Source organism: Hippopotamus amphibius, chromosome 4 (genome assembly GCF_030028045.1).
Source record: "Hippopotamus amphibius kiboko isolate mHipAmp2 chromosome 4, mHipAmp2.hap2, whole genome shotgun sequence".
Classification (NCBI taxonomy): Eukaryota; Metazoa; Chordata; class Mammalia; order Artiodactyla; family Hippopotamidae; genus Hippopotamus; species Hippopotamus amphibius.
In genome coordinates, this window is record NC_080189.1 from 104,614,614 (window position 1) to 104,633,496 (window position 18,883).

An 18,883-nucleotide genomic window follows, 5' to 3' on the forward strand; every position below is an offset into this window, starting at 1 on the left:
CGTATATGTCGATCCCAATCTCCCAACTTATTCCTCCCCCCCTTCCCCTTTAGTAACAATAAATTTGTTTTCTACATCTGTGACTCTATTTCTGTTTTGTAAATAGGTTCATATATCACTCAGTATGACAATCTTTAAGTCCATCCATGTCACTGCAAATGACACTATTTCATCCTTTTTTATGGCTGAGTAATATTCTGTTGTACATTTGTACCACATCATCTTTATCCATTAATCTATTGATGGACATTTAGGTTGCTTCCATGACCTGGCTATTGTAAATAGTGCTGCAGTGAACATTGGGGTACATGTATCTTTTTGAATTATGATTTTCTCCAGATATATTTTCAGGAATGGGATCATATGGTAGCTCTGTTTTTTTTAGTTTTTTGAGGAACCTCCATACTGTTCTCTGTAGTGGCTGTACCAGTTTATATTTCTACCAACAGTGTAGAAGAGTTCCCTTTTCTCCACACCCTCTCCAGCATTTATTGTTTGTAGATTTTCTGATGATGCCCATTCTGACAGGTGTGAGGTGATACCTCATTGTAGTTTTGATTTGCATTTTTCTAATGATTAGTAATGTTAAGCATCTCTTCAAGTGCTTTTTAGCCATCTGTATGTCTTCTTTGGAGAAATGTCTACCTAGATCTTCTGCCCACTTTTTGATTGGGTTGTTTGTTTTGTTGATATTGAGCTGCATGAGCTGATTGTATATTGGAGATTAATCCCTTGTTGGTTGATTCGTTGGCAAGTATTTTCTCCCATTCTGTGGATTGTCTTTTTGTTTTATTTATGGTTTCCTTTGTGGTGCAAAAGCTTTTAAATTTCATTAGGTCCTATTTGTTTATTTTTGTTTTTATTTTCTGTAGGAGGTGGATCGAAAAAGATCTTGCTGTGATTTATGTAGCGAGTGTTCTGCCTGTTGTGTCCTTTACTTTTGGTGTCGTATCCATGAAGTCATTTCTAAATCTAGTGTCACAAAGATATTCTCCTCTGTGTTCTAAGAGTTTTGGCTTTAGCTCTTATGTTTAGGTCTTTGATCCATTTTGAGCTAATTTTTGTTTATGGGTTAATGTAAGGGTTCACTTCATTTTCTTGCATGTGAATATCCACTTTCCCCAGAATCATTTGAAAGTACTGTGCTTTCCCATTGAATGATTTGGCATCTTGTTGAAAGTCTACCCACCATATACGTAAGGGTTTATTTCTGGGCTCTCTGTTCTATTCTATTAGTCTGTGTCTGTTCTCATGCCAGTACTACACTGCTTTGATTACTTCGTAGTAAGTTTTGAAATCAGGCAATGTGAGTTTTCCAACTTTGTTCTTCTTTTTCAAGATTGTTTTGGCTATTTGGGGTCCCTTGAGAATCCGTGTGAATTTTAGGATGGCTTTTTCTATTTCTGTAAAATGCCAGTGAGGTTTTGATAGGGATTGCATTGAATCTGTAGATTGCTTTGACATTTGATATTTGGTATTAAGTTTTCCAGTCCGTGAATTTGAGAAGTCTCTTCTTATTTATGTCTTCTGTATATTCATGTAGAAATGTTTTGTAGTTTTCAGTATACACGTCTTTTGCCTCTTTAAATTTACTCTTATTTTATTATTCTTGATGCTATTGTAAATGGAATTGTTTTCTTAATTTCCTTTTCAGATTGTTCATTGTTAGTATATAGAAACACAACTGATTTTTGCATGTTGATTTTCTATTCTGTAACTTTGATACATTTATTAACTAATTTCATGTTTGTGTGTAATTTTTAAGATTTTTCTACATAGAAGATTATGTCATCTGCAAACAGACATAATTTTATGTTCTTCCTTTCCAAAGTGGATACCTTTTATTTCTTTTCCTTGCCTTCTCAGGCTAGAGCTTCTAATCCTCCATTAAATAGAAGTGTTGAACATGGCCACGCGTGCCGTGTTCCTGACCTTAGAGGAGAACTTTCCCTGTGTCACCATTGAGTATGATGTTGGCTGTGGGTTTTCACATGTGAAAAGCTTCTTCTGAGGCTGAACATACGGTCTGTCCTTGAGGATGTTCCACGTACACTTCAGAAAAGTGTGTGCACTCCTGCGGTTGGGGGGGAGTGTGCCGCATGCATCCGTGACATCTCGGTTGGTTTACAGAGTTGTTTGGGTCCTCTGTTTCTTACTGATCTTGTCTGGCTATTCCTTCCATTACTGGAAGTGGGGTGTCAAGGTCTCCAACTCTTATTGATAGTATTGTGTATCTGTCTGTTTCTCCCTTCAGTTGTGTCAGTTACTTCATATATTCTGAGGCTCTTTTCTCAATATTTAATGTCCTTTGTCTTTTGTAACAGTTTTAACTTACAGTGTATTTTGTCTGATGTTGGGATAGTGACCCCAGGTCTCTTTTTTTTGGTTTAATATTAGCATGCAGTATCGTTTCCCATTTTTTACTTTCAACCTGATTGTGTCTTTAGATCTAAAGTGAGTCTCAGCATATGGCTGGATTTTGTGGGTTTTTTTTTTTTTCTTCTTCTTCTTCCTCCATTCTGCCGATATCTGCCCTTTGACTGGAGGGTTTAATGTATTCACATTTAAACTAATTACTGATAAGGAAGAACATCTGCCATTTTTCTGTTTTTTGGTTTGTGCGTTTCTTACAGCTTTTTCTCCTTTATTTCTCTAGAATCCTTTCTTCTTAGAATGATCCTTATGCTTTAAGAAAGACTGCCAAGGTGTGAACAGTCACAGAATCTATTACATTTAGGAGAACGTTTTACAAAACACTGAAACTTGAGTTGGTTGTTACGGGGTCCTTGATATCATGGCCCTGCTGCTGGGGTGGGGTGATAGAGAGGGGTGAGCAGAACTCCGGAACTGCTGGGACGCGATCCCGTGCTGCCGTTTGGGAAGGAGCAGAACAAGAACTTGACTGGGTGGAGGTGGGTTCCTTCCTCTGTGCAGCCCTGAGTGTACAGGGTTGCACGTGATGCTTAGCACAACCCTGCAAGGGAGAAGGAATGTTCCTTCAGTAGATGGGGAAATGGGAACCCCTCACTGTCAGATGCCTTGTTCAGGGTCAAGTGGGTGTTAGTGGAAGAGTTAGAATTGCCCTCTCAGGTCTTTGGACCCCAAGGCCATCATTCTCCGTACCCTGGATGCCACCATACAAGGAGGAAGGGAGAAGGGGGAGACAGTGTGTTTCCACCAACTCAAATGCATGGGGGCGTGTGTGGTAAGAGGAAGGACCCTGTCCAGGATGTGGATTCTTTGCTCTCAGGATTTGTAAACATTAAAGGAAAATGTAAGTAAATTCATTGCCCGGTGCCTGACACACAGTAGGTCTTCATTCATTTTCCTTTCCTTGGGGGAATTGTTCAGGAAAGATTCTATGTTCTTGACAGTCCTGGGACTCTTGGGTTCAGGATGGTCTAGGAGCTATGAAGTCTGGAAGCAGAGGTATGTTTTGCCATCTGTTATGATGTAACATCGCTTTGTTTCCAGGCCAGGTAGCCACCTTGTAGCTTTGAGCGTTACAGCAAAGGCCTTGGGTTTTGAGGCCTTTTGGGGGCAGGAACCCCTTTGGCCCCCTGAGGCTCACAGTTCTGTCCTTTCTTTGTTTCTCACAACACTGGAGATTGTTGCGGGTGGTTCCGAGGGTGAAGGAGACCGCCTGCATTCATCTGTATACCCCGGGGCAGTCTCACTTAGGCTCTGGTACATCAGTGCCAGCTTTCAGGGCACACAGATGCCATGTGAGTTCACTGGACTTTTTAAAGCCCGGCAGTGTCACTTGGGGCCTCCCCGAGGTGAGGACGTGTGCACAGGCACCGGTCCTCTGGGCCCCGTGCAGGGTAGGACTCCTGAGGCTGGAGATAACAGGTATTACAGAGGCCCTTGCCCTATTTAGGAGTCAGTCTCATGTTCCCAGGTCGGAAGTAGATCCTCTTTCCCCTCCTTAAGCGTGGGTGGTAGTCCCACGAGGGAGCCCAGGGAGGCGGGAGGCACTGTGGTCCCCAGGCTGCAGGCTCCCAGGTTGGGCAGAAGGAAGCACCGCCTGGAGCAGCGCTGATGGGGACGTGGGTGCACTGTCGCCGTCACTGCGCCCGACTCCCCGGGGGAGGGGGCGCCTGCCCCGCCTGGGGCTGTTCTGGAACTCTGCTTGAAAACTGGAAATACTGGACCTGTGACATTTTCCCTCTGCTGCAGCCCATTTGGTAGCTTATTTGGGGGTGGGGGGGTGGCGAGGAGGGGCGGGAAGAATGTGCTGAGTGACTCAGAGCCCTGCCTGTTGCCAGCATCAGCGCAGGACCAGACAGGGTCAGAGGGGGCAACCCGAGGCCCCCCCCCCCCCCCCCCCACGGGAGTAGAGGACTCTCCACGTGGGCTCTGGCCTGGGACTCTGTTTACAGGGCCATGTCTTGGAGGAAGAGTTCTGAGGTTCAGTGTCATTTCTAAGAAAATCTCCCCTGAAGGAGGAAGTCTCTGTGGTCTTGTTCCCTGAGAGCCCAGGCTCTCTCTGCAGAGAGCATCGGGGCTGGGACGGTCCCCGCTGTGGGCAGGGCCTGGCCTGGGCGTGGTGGCCGCTTTTAGGAGCCGTTGATGGTCTTGCAGGTGACAGAAGGCCCCGAAGAGCTTGTGTTCACGTGGCCCTGGGTATTGCTAGTTACCATTTTAGAAATGAAGATAAAATTTAAAAAATATTCCTCCATAAAAATAATAATAAAAAACTCATTATATGTAAACTTAAGCAACACCTTTTAAGAAGAAATAACTATATTTTTCACGTAAAAGACGTTTGATGAGAGTGACAGCATTTTGCATTTTGTAAATCCCTTTCCCGTCTGGCTTAACTGGAAGCAGGGGGTCCTCCGTCATGTCACATGGCCTCCAGGAAGCTCCAGGGTGCCGTCGGGAGAGACCAAGAGGGAAGGGACAGGTCACCTCGTGGTGTCCTGCAGAAGGTTTGGGAGCAGGGCCTCGGGATGCTGGGGTCCCCGCCCTCTGGGGAAGGGGGAGGAGTGCCCGGCAGGGACACCAGTAGTCCCCTTGGTTGGTCTCTTGTTTCTGGTGCGTCACCTGTAGCTCAGAGAGGCCTGAAGCTTCCGGGTCCAGAGTTATTGAGGCCACATAAGGGGAAGCCTAGGGCTTCAGCCTCCTGACATGCTCAGGCTCTTTGGGTGGTTGAAGTGTGGATGCGAACTGGAAATGGTGGTGCCAGGAGCCACGTGCCAGCTGGGTGTGAGCAGCTGGGTCTGGGGGAGTGGGAGGGGGCAGCAGTCTCTGCGGGCGGCGGGAAGCTCGGCACGGTGGTCCAGCCACGTTCGCTCAGCGCACCCCTGCCCACATCCCGCCTGGTGTGCGCTGTGCTAGGTCACGGTTACAGGTGGGGGGTCTAAAGGGTCTCAAGTGCCTCTTAGGAGCCCTTTGGAGCCAAGGAGAGTTCATCAGCAGAGACCAGGAGGGTAGGGGAGGTGGCACTTCTTATCAGATGAGGAATAGGCGAGCTGTGATCAGGGAGCAGAGGGACCTGCATTCTCTTCCTCCTGACCCCCTTCCTGTTGGCCGATCAGAAAGCACAGGACACCCACAGCCTCCCAAGGGCGTGCTGCCTGGAGACCACAGAACCTGCAGGGTGGGAGGGGGTGGGAGGGGGTGGGAGGCAAGGCAGCGTCTGCCTCAGGACCTGTTTTTCTCTGTCAGGTTGAGCTGTTTTCACTCACAACACTTCGGACGCCACATGTAAGGTTTTTCCTCCCGATATCATTTCTGCAACTCTCTGGACACCAGTAGGTGTCCTGCAACTCGGCTCAGCTCTGATACTGTCTGCCTGGAGTAAGAACCAGATCCCACAGGTTGAAGGGCCTGGCACTGCCCCAAGGGATTGTAAGGAACCAGCTCCGCAGTGGCCATGTGGGAGAGACGCATAAGGTGAGCTGTGGGGCGGGGTGCACCCCCCAGCACCCCAAAATGTTCAACCAGGAAGCTCCCTGAACCCCCTCCTTCAGAGGTTTTTGTGGAGGTTTCACTGGGCAGGTATGATCGATTAACTCCTTGGCTGTTGGCAATTAATTCCGTCTCCAGCACCCGTGCCTCCCCTCTCCCCCCCTCGCTGAAGGTCATCGGATGAGCCTGCAGGTCCGGGCCCTCTAACTGCGCCTAGGCCTTTCGGTGACCAGCCCCCAGCTGCCTGTCACCTCATCAGCATACAAAAGACACTCACCACTCTGGAGATTGCAAAAGTTTTAGGAGCTGGGATGAGACCAGGTATTTATTTATTTGTTTACCATCCAGGTAACACAAGCCTCAGAGCTCCTCCCTGGGGTGTCGAGAACCAGTGAGCTTGGGACGCGTGAGGGAAAGACGAGGGCCAGGAGGAACACGTGATCTGTGTTTGCAGAGAGGATTGTTCCACTGGCTAAAGTAGGTGGTTTTGAGAGATTCTTTCTTGAGTCTTTTTTTTTTTTTTTTGCCTGCCTTGGGTCTTTTGCTGCACATGGGCTTTCTCTAGTTGCAGTGAGCGGGGGCTACTCTTCATTGCAGTGTGTGGGCTTCTCATTGCGGTGGCTTCTCTTGTTGTGGAGCACGGGCTCTAGGCACATGGGCTTCAGTAGTTGTGGCGCACGGGCTTAGTTGCTCTGCGGCATGTGGGATCTTCCCTGCCCAGGGCTCGAACCCGTGTCCCCTGCATTGGCAGGCTGATTCTTAACCACTGCGCCTCCAGAGAAGTCCCTTTCTTGACTCTTGATACTGTGTTTCCTCCCATGAAGCCCCCTGGGGGAGCGATGGCTCTGGCCTTTTCTAAGCCTTGGCCTCACAGGCACGGCAGACAGTAGAATTCTAACAAGATTTAGATGGACTTTATAGGACACCATTTGAAGTTAGTCTGTTGTGACTGTTCTAATAGCTCAGATCACGGGGAGAAGGAGGATGAGATGTAACTTAGGAATTTTGATGCTGGAACTGAAGTCTGAGTTAGCTTTGCAGTGTGAGAGCCAGCCTCGCCCCCCAGACTCTGTCCATGTGAGGAACAGTGAATATTCTGAGGTGCACTCATCTGAGCTCAGGTGGGCTTCCGAGTGATTTGCTTGGGATGCCAGCCCCACAGTGGCCATCTGACTGGTGAATGAGCTCCCCTTTACCCCTTTGCTTTGCCTGTGATCTGAGGGGCAAACTTTCCCAGACAGGAGGGGAACCTGATCTTTGGTCAGTGATGTGTGGACGGCTGGGATTCCTAAAGAAGTTAGCAGTTGTTTAGGGCCTTTCCCTGTGAGGATTATCAACAGCTGAGGGTCCCCTGCTGGACACCTGGGAACAAGTTTATTTTTAATCTTTTTTTAAAATTGTTATACATATAAATTCTTTCTCATATTGTTTCTTTTTTTATTGGATTAAAATTGCTTTACACTGTTGTGTTAATTTCTGCTGAACAAGTTCATTTAGAAGGTGTTTCAGCACGTGCGTGCCACTTTTGCAGAATTGATAAAGACGGCGATTGGGCGCACATGTTGCAAGCTGTTTCTCTTCCCATGTTATCGTTCCAGGGTCTCGACCAGGATTTGGCCACACACCTGCATCTTGCATCGAAAACAAGGTTAGGGACCATATTCTGATGGTTCTGTAACTCACAGTGCTAAGATTGAGAACGTAGTGACTCCATACATGTTGGTGGGGTGGCTTCAGGAGAAAAATCACAACTTTCAGAGCTCAGGTGAGCATGTGAAGAGGTGGTTAGGGAAGGCGGCAGCAAGCATTCAGCGGTCGGCTGTGAACTCCTGGGTTGATGAGAGCCTTAGGATGGCGTGCCGTCTTCAACAGCAAAAGCCGTTCAGCTGGCATAGAAAGAACACACTCTTCCTTCAGGGGAATTGATTCTAAACGAGAGTTATTTGGGAATCGAGGTAGCGGTGCAAGTCTTCACTTTTTCTACACAAGCTGGGTAAAAACAGAATGAACTGCCTAAGCTAGTATCTCCAGCCCCCCACATTGGCTTTTCCGGACTGTTTGTAATACTGCAGCTTGCCTCCTTCGCGTGTGTGAAGGAGAAGGGCCCCAGCCTCACTCCGTGTCTGCGTTGTCCTGGCATCGCTGCTTCTAAGTCACTGGGAGCGAGTGCCGGGCAAGGAAAGGATGCAAGCCCAGGGGCGTGTGTGGTGTGGCTGCTGTGTCTGCATTTTGGAAAACCCAACTCTTCTTTTACCCAAATAAACCCATGCTCCGCACCCTCATGTGAGAAGCAGGTGCGCGTCTGAGGACCTTCTCGCACAGAGAAGGAGCCCGAGGTTCAGAGTGTTGCAGGGATTCTGCCGCTCACGGGCCGGTCTCCTGAGTCCCAGGTACACAGAACAGGGACACTGGTACACGGGCTCAGAGGGTGGACGGGCAAGGATGGAAGGGTGCAGGGAGTGGCAGCAGGGTCTTCTCTGTCCGGTCCCCCCGCTGGTCAGGGCTTCCGCCCTGCTGTGGGCACACTGTGGACAGGTTGATGACTTGATGACCTGATGACCAGGCCAGAGCAGGGCAGTCAGGCCCTGTCGGGTGGGCTCACTGGTAGGTGGGATCTGAGAGATGACCTTGATAGAACCACGTATGAACTGTTGCTGGGCCCCAGTGGACACCTTGGGGCCTGAGCCGTGCCTGCAGCATGGCCAAGGGCTGCAGGGTCAGCAAGAGGGACTGCTCGTGGTGGCGACCATGCTGTGACATCGTGGGGCTAGCGGAGGCAGACCCAGAAGACGAGGCTGGCTGGTCCGCCAGAACAGAACATCCTGCTTGCCAGGGAGCAGCCCCAGAGCCTGCGTGGCCCGCGTGAGGGGCTGCATGGCAGAGGAGAGCCCATCCCCTGGGTGGTGACTGAGGATCCTGGGCCAGGGTGCGGGTCCTTCTCGCTCTGAGCTCGGGGAGCAGCAGACAGTCCTGTCCCTCCTGAGCAGCTGTGCTGGGGAGGCAGCCGGGGTCTGGTCTAGTCTGTGGGGGCTGATGTCATACAACCGGAGCTTAAACAACACTCACTCACCCCCCACCCCCACCCCCCCCCAGTTCTGGAGGCTGGACGGCCAAGATCAAGGTGCCGGTGGATTCAGGGTCGGACGAGGGCCTCTTCTTGGTGTGCAGGTGCCGCTTCTGGGTGTCCTCCCTTGGTGGACACGGTACACACTAGCTCTCTGGTCTGTTTTGCTTCCTTTTGGTTTTCTTGAGATGTAATTGACACGCAGCGCTGTATGTGTGTAAGGAGTACAGCATTGTGATCTGACTCACATCCATTCCGAAATGATGACCACAGTATATTTAGCGAACACCCACCATCTCATGTAGACACAACGTAAAAGGAAAAGATAAAGTATTTTTCGCTTACCATGAGAACTTGTAGGATTTACTCTCTTAACTTTCATACACAATGCGAGCAGTGTTAATTAATCGTGTTGTATGTTACATCTGGGCTCTTCTTCCAAGGGTCCTAATCTCACCCCATGCGACCTCCTGTCACCCCAGCGACCTCCCAAAGGCCTTGTCTCCTAACAGCCCCGCGCTGGGGGCTTGGACTTCAACGTGTGGATTTGGGGGACACACAGCAGTGCAACCAATAACAGCCTTTCGGGGGTCCCATTCCTGCCGGTGCCATCCCTTCAGGCCTCAGGTGTCCTTGTGGAGGGAGCGTCTGGGGCTGGCCGGGCAGCCTGGTGCTGTTTTCTGTCCACTCGAGGGCTGACTGGCCCAGCCAGTGGGGACTCGGCGAGCCGCTGACAGGGCTGAGGCAGGGAAGAAGGGGACTCATCACACGCAGACGATGAAAAGTCATTAATGATTCACACTGTGAGATTTTATGGAAGTGATAACAGTAGATGGAATTGTTAAATATGGTGGTTTCAAATATGCCCGGACAATGGCTCAGTGTTCAGCGCTGTTCGCTGTGCATATGAGTGCACTTCAGAGCTGCGGGTCCTCATTTTCTGAGTGTTTCTGCTTCGGGTAACTCCTACACGTCTGTTATCCTTCCTCAAATCTTGGTTTCTGAGCAGAAGGACCAGTGTGTAATGCTTTATCCTGGAAACCTAGAACCTGCTCTCATGACTTACTGCACATACTGAGTGGTCCAGAGGAAGAGGAGGTGTGTTTCTCTTTGAAACGTAAAGTCTCAAGCTGGGGGGATGGTGGATTCGGGGTGCGTGCTGTGACTTGGCGAATGTTGATAACGGGCTGTTTGCAGAGTGGCGATATGAGATTGACTCTGTTTTCTGTCAGTTGATTCAGTGAGGGGGGGACAGATCCTCACGAGCTGTTTGCCGAGCCTTCCTCGTGCAGAACAGTAAATCGTGTGCTTTCTGCAGGAGCTGTAGCGTCTTCACTTACTTCCCTCGTTTTTTTTTTTTTTTTTATCTCCAAAGGGAAGAAAGTACAAAAGAAAGGAAAAGAAAATAGAGGCAAATCCTTTGCTTGTCTAGAAACAGCATGTACAAAGGACCTGTGAGATCATAGGCATGTGACCTCCCGGAGGCACTTAATGGCCGCATTGTTGGAGGGATAGGGCAGGAATCCTCTGGAATTCCTAGAATGGGCGGCAGAGCCAGCAGCTAGGCAGAGGGAGGGAGATGCTGGGAGTCACTGGGAGATCCAGGATGCTGGCAGCAGGGGAGGAAGAGCTGGCAGAACCGCTGGCCTGAACCTTGACTACAGCTCTTCCCGGGAAGAGAAATGTTAGTACTCCATAAGGAATTCCCGTCCCTTACTGTGAAGGTTCCAACCCAGAAGTCTGCAGAGTAGGGTCCCTCTTGCTCTCTGTTCATCTGGCGGCCTCCCTCCGATCAGAGTTGTTCAGGGTTCTTCTGGGTCTTTTTCTGTGTCGGATTCCTGGACAAGCCCATGTACATTTGTCACTTTCCCCCCTTTTTTACACAAGCATTGCCTTAGTCATCAGCTCTTTTCCTCCTCCATCTACTAGTCACCCTTTGTCAAGTAAGCACTTGTGGGAGTTGCATCATTTAATCCTCGCATGAGGTTGGGACTATTTCATTCTCATCACAGGGTTGAGAAGTTGAGGCCTTGGAGGAGGCAGGCCTCTCCCTGGAGCTCCCAGGCCCTCGCTTTGTAGGGTTCTTCCTGCAGGCCATGTACCAGCCCAGAGAATCCCTGCCCAGGAAGATGGTCACCAGGCTCCCATTGGGATGTATTGTCATGTGCTCAGCAAAGCTTTGAGCCCTTGGCCCATGCTGAGAGCTGAGGATGTTGCTGTGTCTGGGACAGATGTCCCCAGCTGCAGAGTGGTTCCTTGGTGGGGACACAGACACAGACAGTGTCAGTAGCAGGAAAGCAGCCACAGCACCCCTGGTTGTGTCTGCAGGACCAGCAGGGTCCCGGGGCGGTGGGGCAGGGCCAGGACAGGGCCGAGAGGATGCCGGGAGGGTGTTACCAGACTAACTCAGGGCTGCTCACCTGTGTGCAGTAAAACCCATCGACAGACATGGTGAAGGAAAGTACAGCGTTTATTGCAGGTGCCAAGCAAGGAGAATGGGCAGCTTGCACTCAAAAGACCTGGACTCCCAGATGGCTTTCAGGGAAGGGTTTTCAGGGCAACATTTGTGTTGAGTGTTGCAGCTGCTGGACTTTCTTTTGATGGTCAGTGGTGAGGTGACGGGAATCTTAACCATCAGCCTTCTGGTTCCAGCCAGTCTGGGCTCTAGCGCTTGTGCTCAGCGTGCAGTCACCATGCTCCACGTGGGTGGGGTCTTCTTAGTTTCTGCAGAACAGCTCAAAGGGATGCAGCAGACTGTTATGTTTATCCCTCGAGGAGGAGCTGGGACTGTTTTATTGATGAACTATTGTCATTGCTTTTCTTACGTGACTGCTTTTCCTTTGTTTCTGCATCCCCTCCCTTCCCTAATTAGTAACTGCTTGAGTCTGCTCTTTGGAACTCTGGGGAAGGCCTAGGGGACTACAGCCTTTTTCTACAAACAAGAAATAGGTACACAGAGGGGCTTTGTAAGCAGGAGAGCCCCACAGGGTCCTGCATCATTTCAATGCCCCCTTTTCTTTGTTACTGCTCATTCCTGAGGGGAACAGGTGCAGGACGGGAATAATGTTTTGAATAGAGAGGTTAATCAGAAACTCGGCCTGGGAACTTGATTTCCTTGGGACTTATTTTCCAGGGGAGGAGGAAGAATGGTGGGGTCACCCTGACAGAGGACACAGAACGTGCATGGGCCATGAGAGGGGAGCGTCAGAATTTGGGGTCCAGTGAGCAGGGTGAGTCTTGGGTCGGCTGCTCCTCTGGAGCCTGAAGGGGAGGCAGGGCCCCCGGGTCTGTGCAGGTGGCTGTTGGGGTGCATTGGGGTGCATCCAAAGCCCATGGCTGGCTTGAGATGGGGTGAAGGTGCGGTGGGTGCTGGGAGCCGGGTCCAGGTCACATGTGAGTGGTGGCCTGGTGTTGGCAGCTGAGATGGAAGCAGTGGATGGATTTCAGATTCTTCTTCAGCCAAAATTAAGCAGCCTGGTGGGTTGCATGGGTGGGAAGTGTGAGCAGAAGGGAGGCCAGAGGCATCCGTGGGTTCTGGGTGTGTATCTGGTGGGGGGCATTGATGGGAGCCGGGGAGGGGGGGTGGTGTTGAGCAGGTGTATCTGGGTTGCTTCCAGCTTTCCTCTGTTGCAGGCTGTGGCAGTAATCGCCCTGTGTGTGTGTGGGCAGGTGAGGATAAGTTACAAGAAGTGGGATTCCTGCACCTAAGACTGAAGTTTGGGAGATGCTACCCAGGCATCCACCCAGAGCCTGTTTGGGGAACCCCATGTACAGCTCAGGAGAGCCCCCCTGCTCCCAGGCCATCTCCAGCTCTCGAGGGTCATCCCAGTTTTTAAAATTTTCAGCAGTCGGATGCACCAAAATTTATAGCTCATTTGTTGCTGTTAGAATTTACGTTTCCATGGTTACGTGTGAAGTTGAGTGTGTTTCACGTGTGTATTTGGCGAATTGTTTGCTTCTGTCCTCTCCCTATTTTTACTCATCCTGTGTTATTTTAATAAACGAGAGATTTACAGAGTGCAGGTTGCTGCCCATGTTGATGGTCTTTCTCCCAGGGTGTTTTGCTTGTCTTTGGACTTTGCACAAAGGGTCTTTTGCTGTAAAGGAGTTGATTTCTCCTTCCTGGCCTCCCGGTGAAGAGTCTGGCTTATGAAGATCTTCCTCACCAGGTTTTGTAACATTATTCTTCCAGATCTCCTCTTAGGCTGCTTTGTCATGTTTGTCATTAATCCATCAGGACTGGTGGCAGGTGAGGACTCCACTGTGTCTTGTTGAGCACGAATGATGTTAGTTCTCATTCTGTTTTTTTTTTAAATAAATCAATAAATTTATTCATTTATTTACTTATTTATTTGTTTGTTTATTTATTGGCTGTGTTGGTCTTTGTTGCTGCGTGCGGGCTTTCTCTAGTTGTGGAGAGCAGGGGCTACTCTTCGTTGTGGTGCGTGGGCTCCTCATCTTGGTGGCTTCTCTTGCTGCAGAGCACGGGCTCTAGGTGCATGGGCTTCAGTAGATGTGGCACACGGGCTCAGTAGTTGTGGCACACGGGCTCAGTAGTTGTGGCTCATGGGCTCTAGAGCGCAGGCTCAGTAGTCATGGTGTACAGGCTTTGTTGCTCTGTGGCGTGTGGGATCTTCCTGGAGCAGGGATTGAACCTGTGTCCTCTGCATTGGCAGGTGGATTTTTAACCACTGTGCTACCTAGGAAGTCCCTAGTTCTCATTCTTATGTCGTCATTTATCTCATCCAGATGCCTTCCTGGGCTCTGGACGTGTGTCTGCTGCGGCCTGTGGGTCAGCGGGCAGGGCCCCAGCCCACCGGGGTGTTCACTGGGGTGGGGGTGATCCTGCCCCACCCCCTCTTTCACTGGGGAGAGAAGTGGCCTTCCCTCCCTAGAATGTGGTGTATTTCTAACTTCATGTCCTCCTGCAGGTGTGTCTCACGTTCCTCACTAAACGTTTCCTTTTCTTCTGAGACTCTAGTATGTATTTATTTTTAATTTAGTTTTTATTTTATGTTGGGACATAGTTGGTTAACAATGTTGTGTTAGTTTTGGGTGTACAGTAGAGTCAATCAGTTATACAGATGGATGTATCTATTCTTTTTTAAATTCTTTTCCCATTTAGGTTTTTACAGAATGTTGAGTAGAGTTCCCTGTGCTATACAGCAGGTCCTTGTTGGTTATTTATTTTATATATAGTAGTGTGTACATGTTAATCCCAACCTCCTAATTTATCCCTCCACCCTTCCTCCCTGGTAACCATGAGTTTGTTCTCTAAGTCTCTGAGTCTATTTCTGTTTTGTAAATAAGTTCATTTGTATAATTTTTTTTAGATTCTGCATAAAAGTGATATCATATGATATTTGTCTTTCTCTTTCTGACTTACTTCACTCAGTGTGATAATCTCCGGGTCCATTCATGTTGCTGCAAATGGCATTCTTGCATTCTTTTTTGTGGCTGCGTAATATTCCATTGTACATACATACATCTTCTTTATCCGTTAATCTGTCAATGGACATTTAGGTTGCTTCCATGTCTTGGCTGTTGTAAACAGTGCTGCTGTGAACATTGGGGTGCATGTATCCTTTAGAACCATGGTTTTCTCCGGATGGTATGTATTTCTTAAGTAGATGACTTCTGTTGCGTCTGTGGATAACACTGTTCTCCTGTTAGACTTTCTCATCGTCTTGGTGCCACGTCCAGAAGGGCAGGTGGGCTCTGGGATCACCACATTATTATAAGATGCCCCTGTGAGTGCTAACAGATTGCAGCCAGTTGTCCTGCATTTCATCTGAAAATAACGTGTGCTTTTTCTAATCAACATTTACACCACATTTCTGTTCCTTATCTCACTGTATTGTCTAGGACCTCAAAACAGTTGTGGCTAATTCTGTAACCGTGGGTTTCCTGCCCTAATTTAATGGGGAGGGTTTTGGTGCCTTTTCCTCCTGTCACCCACCTGCCTGCAGAAGGTGCCTGGCAGGTGCTTATTACCAGGTTAAGAGGGCTCCTTCTTTTACGCCTTGTCTCTGAAATCATAGTTAAATTTAAGCAGGGGGTCTCCCCCCACACCCCAATTTAGCCTCTATGCTTTGAATTTCACCCTTTGGGCTTTTTTTATTCTCTAAAAGAAAATGGATGTAATTGAAAGACACAAAACAATGGAATTGAAAGACACACAGAAAATACAAATAAGTACAAAAGATATCTATTCTCTTTTCTTATGGCATGTTATCAGCAAGAAAATAAAGCAGGTGGGGTGGATTCGAACATCTGTGGATTTAAACCTTGGCTCTTCCATTTATTAGCTGTGGGACCTAGGTGGGTACTGTATGGTCTCCTGGGCTTGGTTTCTCCATATGTAAAATGGGATCATAATTCTGCCTTAAAGAGTTGACAGTATTTAATTATTCTTAATTAAGAACCACTCATTTGTGTGTGCCTTATTGTGTCTCACGTGCATTTACTCCTTTTAGTCTTTGAGAACCTCTGACACGGGAGGTTGTAGAGCATTTGATGAGGTGTCTGATGTATAGGAGGTTGTCCATCAAGGGTCATGGCCATCTCTGCAATCATCACAGTGTCGCCTTCATCTTGGGCGACATCGTCAGGAGAGTCAGGGAAGCGGGGAAGCCCAGGGATTCCAGTCCCACGCATTCTATCTGTGCTGGTTGTGGAAGCTTGGCGATTGGGACACAGTCTCCTGTTAGGGTAGCTTGTGTAGCATGTGGTGCTGCTATAATGAAATAGTAACATTCATACTTGTAAGTGCAGCCCTTTCTAATGGACGCTAGCAGGGATTCTATGCCAGCACCACACTGTTTGAATTACTTTTGCTTTACAGTGTCTTCCTCTGTGATGAGAGTAATTCTCCCTTAATGCTCTGTGATGGACAGTCTTACCATTTATTTTGTTTTGTTAATTTTCATGACTTCAGATGGATACGGCCTTTCCTTGACCAAATTAATTCTAATTTTTAATTACTTTGAAGAGAATCGAAATCTTGTGATGCTTGATCGTCCCATTTAGGAACTTAGCATGTTTCCATTCACCCAGGCCTCGTATCTCTCTCAAGTAAGGGTGGTGATATTCTTTATGTTATAGGGCTGGTCGTAGGACTGAAATAACGCATGCATATATGCCTACCGGCTATGGAGAGTGGGTATTTTCCGTCTGTCTTCTGGTCAGTTACCGTGTGTGTGTGTGTGTGTGTGTGTGTGTGTGTGTGTGTGTGTGTGTGTGTGTGTGTGTGTGTGTGTGTGTGTGTGTGTGTGTCCGTCCGTCCGTCCTGCCCTTCACTGCCCTGCAGACTCTGGATTAGTTTTGTTGAGGGGTCCTGCCTCTTCTGGGGGGGCAGTCTCTTCATCCTGCTGCATTTCCGTCCTCTGCAGCCTTGGACTGTCTTCCTTTGGATAACTCATCTTCGGGCTTGCTTGGCGTCCCCTGGAAACCCCATGGTGTGGACTCTAGGGCCTTTGGTTCTGCTTGACCCTGGACTTGAGAGAACCAGGTGGGCTCTGGTCCTGTTCATACGTTTTGGGTAAGTTTTGTCGGTTTCCATATTGGCATCCAGTTGGGACGTTCTTTCTGAGACATAAGTGCCCTGTCCTGGGCCATGCTGTCCATCCTGTGGAGCCCTGGGTGTCTGCTGGTGGACAGGCCACCGCAGGAGGTACCTTCCTGGCTGGGGCCAGAGTGTCCCTGCTGAGTCATTGCCAGACCTCTCCTATGTGTCTGTGGCACTTGGGTGGGAACATTCCTGTGTTTTAACTTCCTTGTCTTGCCAGCATCCTTCCTCCTCACATTCTATCATCTCTGCATGGGATGCAGCTGGGATGCCAGTCCCGTCCTCAGGTGCACCTGACAGCAGTTAGGGGTCGTGCAGATCCTCAGCTTTAACTGTGATTCTCCTTTAAGCTGTGCACAGCGTCCGGCAACAGCATTCTGAGATTTTATAATTACTTAGAAAACTTTGCCTTTTCTTCGATTCCATTTCATTCATGTTATTTCTCAGTTTGTCTTCATAACTGCTCAGGAAAACAGAGTGGCCTCTGAGATCAGTAAAATACTGAGTTTAATATTTCGATGAAAGGTATTCTGTCCCCTTTCGAGAAGCCCCAGACTTCATTCCAAATAGGCCGAATAGCCTCATCATAAAACTTGGGATTTGTTGAGTGTCTAAATAGTCACTGTTATGATTCTAAATATTTAGTGTGAGAAAGCTAGACAGAAGGAAAACTTTATATTAACTCAGGAATTTCTGGAAGATATCAGAGGCACTCAGCAGACATCAAGAGGTCCTTTGTTCCTGAAATATTTTGGAAGTAAGTTAAGACTTTTCTTTTTTTGCCCGAGTTAGTATATTCTTTAAGATTTCAAGCTTATGTCACGTCTGCCTGTGAAGCTGCGTGAGAAGTGCTATTTTGCCCGATCTGCGACCAGTGCCCAGAGAGCCCCTTCTCTCCTGTGGGTGTGGGTGCAGCCGTCCGGGTTCTTAGCCAGTGTGCCCAGTAGGACCTTCTGCAGTGGTTTTCTAAGTTCGGGACCCGTGACATCTTCCATGTCAGGTCGCAGGCAGGGCAGGTTTTGTTTCCACTGTTGAATGATCGAGTCAGTTAGTTTAACGTCCCTGAGTCATGTATTTTCTACCCAAAGACATCGTGTCACAGGCAGTGACCAGCTTAGACACACAGGCACAGTGGTGCTCAGGACTCCTGTCCACAGAGCCTTTGCTATGTGCCGATGTCCCTAAGTTGTCAACTGTGTTTCACTTGGACTTAGGAGGATTTATTAGGGTTCCAGTGCCGTGCGCTAAAATCCTCCAAGGGGGCAGGCTGCCTCCCCTCTGGATGGGATGCAGGGATGCAGAGGTGCCCAGGTGACCAGACACTCCCCTCCAGCAAGGTGAGCGTTTGTCTTGGTCCCCACCCTCTCCTCCACTCCTAGAACAGCACCTCGGCCCCCAGAAATAGGAGTTATCGTTGAATTTGAAGGAAATAGCCAGGATTCCAACTCTGTCCCAAGGAACACACGCAGGCCACGTGCAGAGCCTTCTGGAACCGCGGGCCAGAACTTGGTCTTAGATGGGGATGGTCCCCGTGGGGTGGGATGAAAGCTGTAGCCTGGGAGGACCTGGAGAGGACGTGGGCTATGATCTGGGCCCCAAGCCTGCCCGACAGGTCAACTTGGCCTTGCAAGAGGGTGGAAGCCTGCCTGTTCCTTACCTGTCTGCTTCGGTGGCAGGGAAGGGGTTGGGGTGGTGGTGGGAAAGCTTGCGGGCAGTGACCTTGGACCAGCGGCTTCCCGTGGCTCTTCTGGTGTCTGAGGGCATTTGTCCCTGCGGTCCGTTGACATAGCATCTAGAAACCTGCTTCTCATGGACTTCTTTCAGAGAGTCTGTCTTTCAAGTGGTCTCCTTGAAAACAGAACATCTTCTGTATATCTGTTTTAAAATGTGTATTCCTGGGCACAGGGCATACAGTTCACATTTGTGCAAGTTTAGCGTGTTCAGTGACGGCCTCTTTGCCTTTTCAGCTTTGGAGTTGGGCGCCATGCTGAGCCCGAGGAGGGGACTGCGGGGGGCGGCGGCACCGTGACTGTGACTGTGACCGGCTACTGCTCCTCATCTGGGTCCTCTCTGTCCAGCCAGGTGGCTACCAGATACCCAGAGCCCCAGCAAGCCCCTGACAGGTAAGCTCTGTGTGGCTTCTTTGCGGGAGATTTGGGTCTGTTCACTGTTGATGAAGGGGAGGTCGGTGAATGCAGGCAGAGGCGCCCCCCTAGGCCCCTCCTTCCAGGGTTCCTGCAGGGAGCCGCCGTCTACTCTGTGGCTTCCCCCTTCCCCATCTTTCTGCTTTGAGCTGAGGTGGGTGGGGTGGGAGATCGCGGGGGACCTGGTGCAGG

The 18,883-nt window shown here is 49.2% G+C and overlaps 1 protein-coding gene across 9 annotated transcripts in view; it reads left to right on the forward strand.

Annotated features, from left to right (window-relative positions):
- The window catches only part of GRB10 (growth factor receptor bound protein 10), a 183,369-nt gene that overhangs the window by 13,818 nt on the left and 150,668 nt on the right, over positions 1-18,883 (forward strand). For 3 of the 9 annotated variants that reach the window (XM_057733494.1, XM_057733495.1, XM_057733493.1), the window contains exon 2: positions 18,515-18,670. The gene's annotated coding sequence lies outside the window, so the exon portion shown is untranslated. Of the gene's footprint in view, positions 1-5,626; positions 5,902-6,264; positions 6,394-7,514; positions 7,565-17,234; positions 17,305-17,761; positions 17,885-18,514; positions 18,671-18,883 lie in introns of those variants that run through there. The other 6 variants (XM_057733496.1, XM_057733487.1, XM_057733489.1 and 3 more) reach the window with 5 other exon arrangements.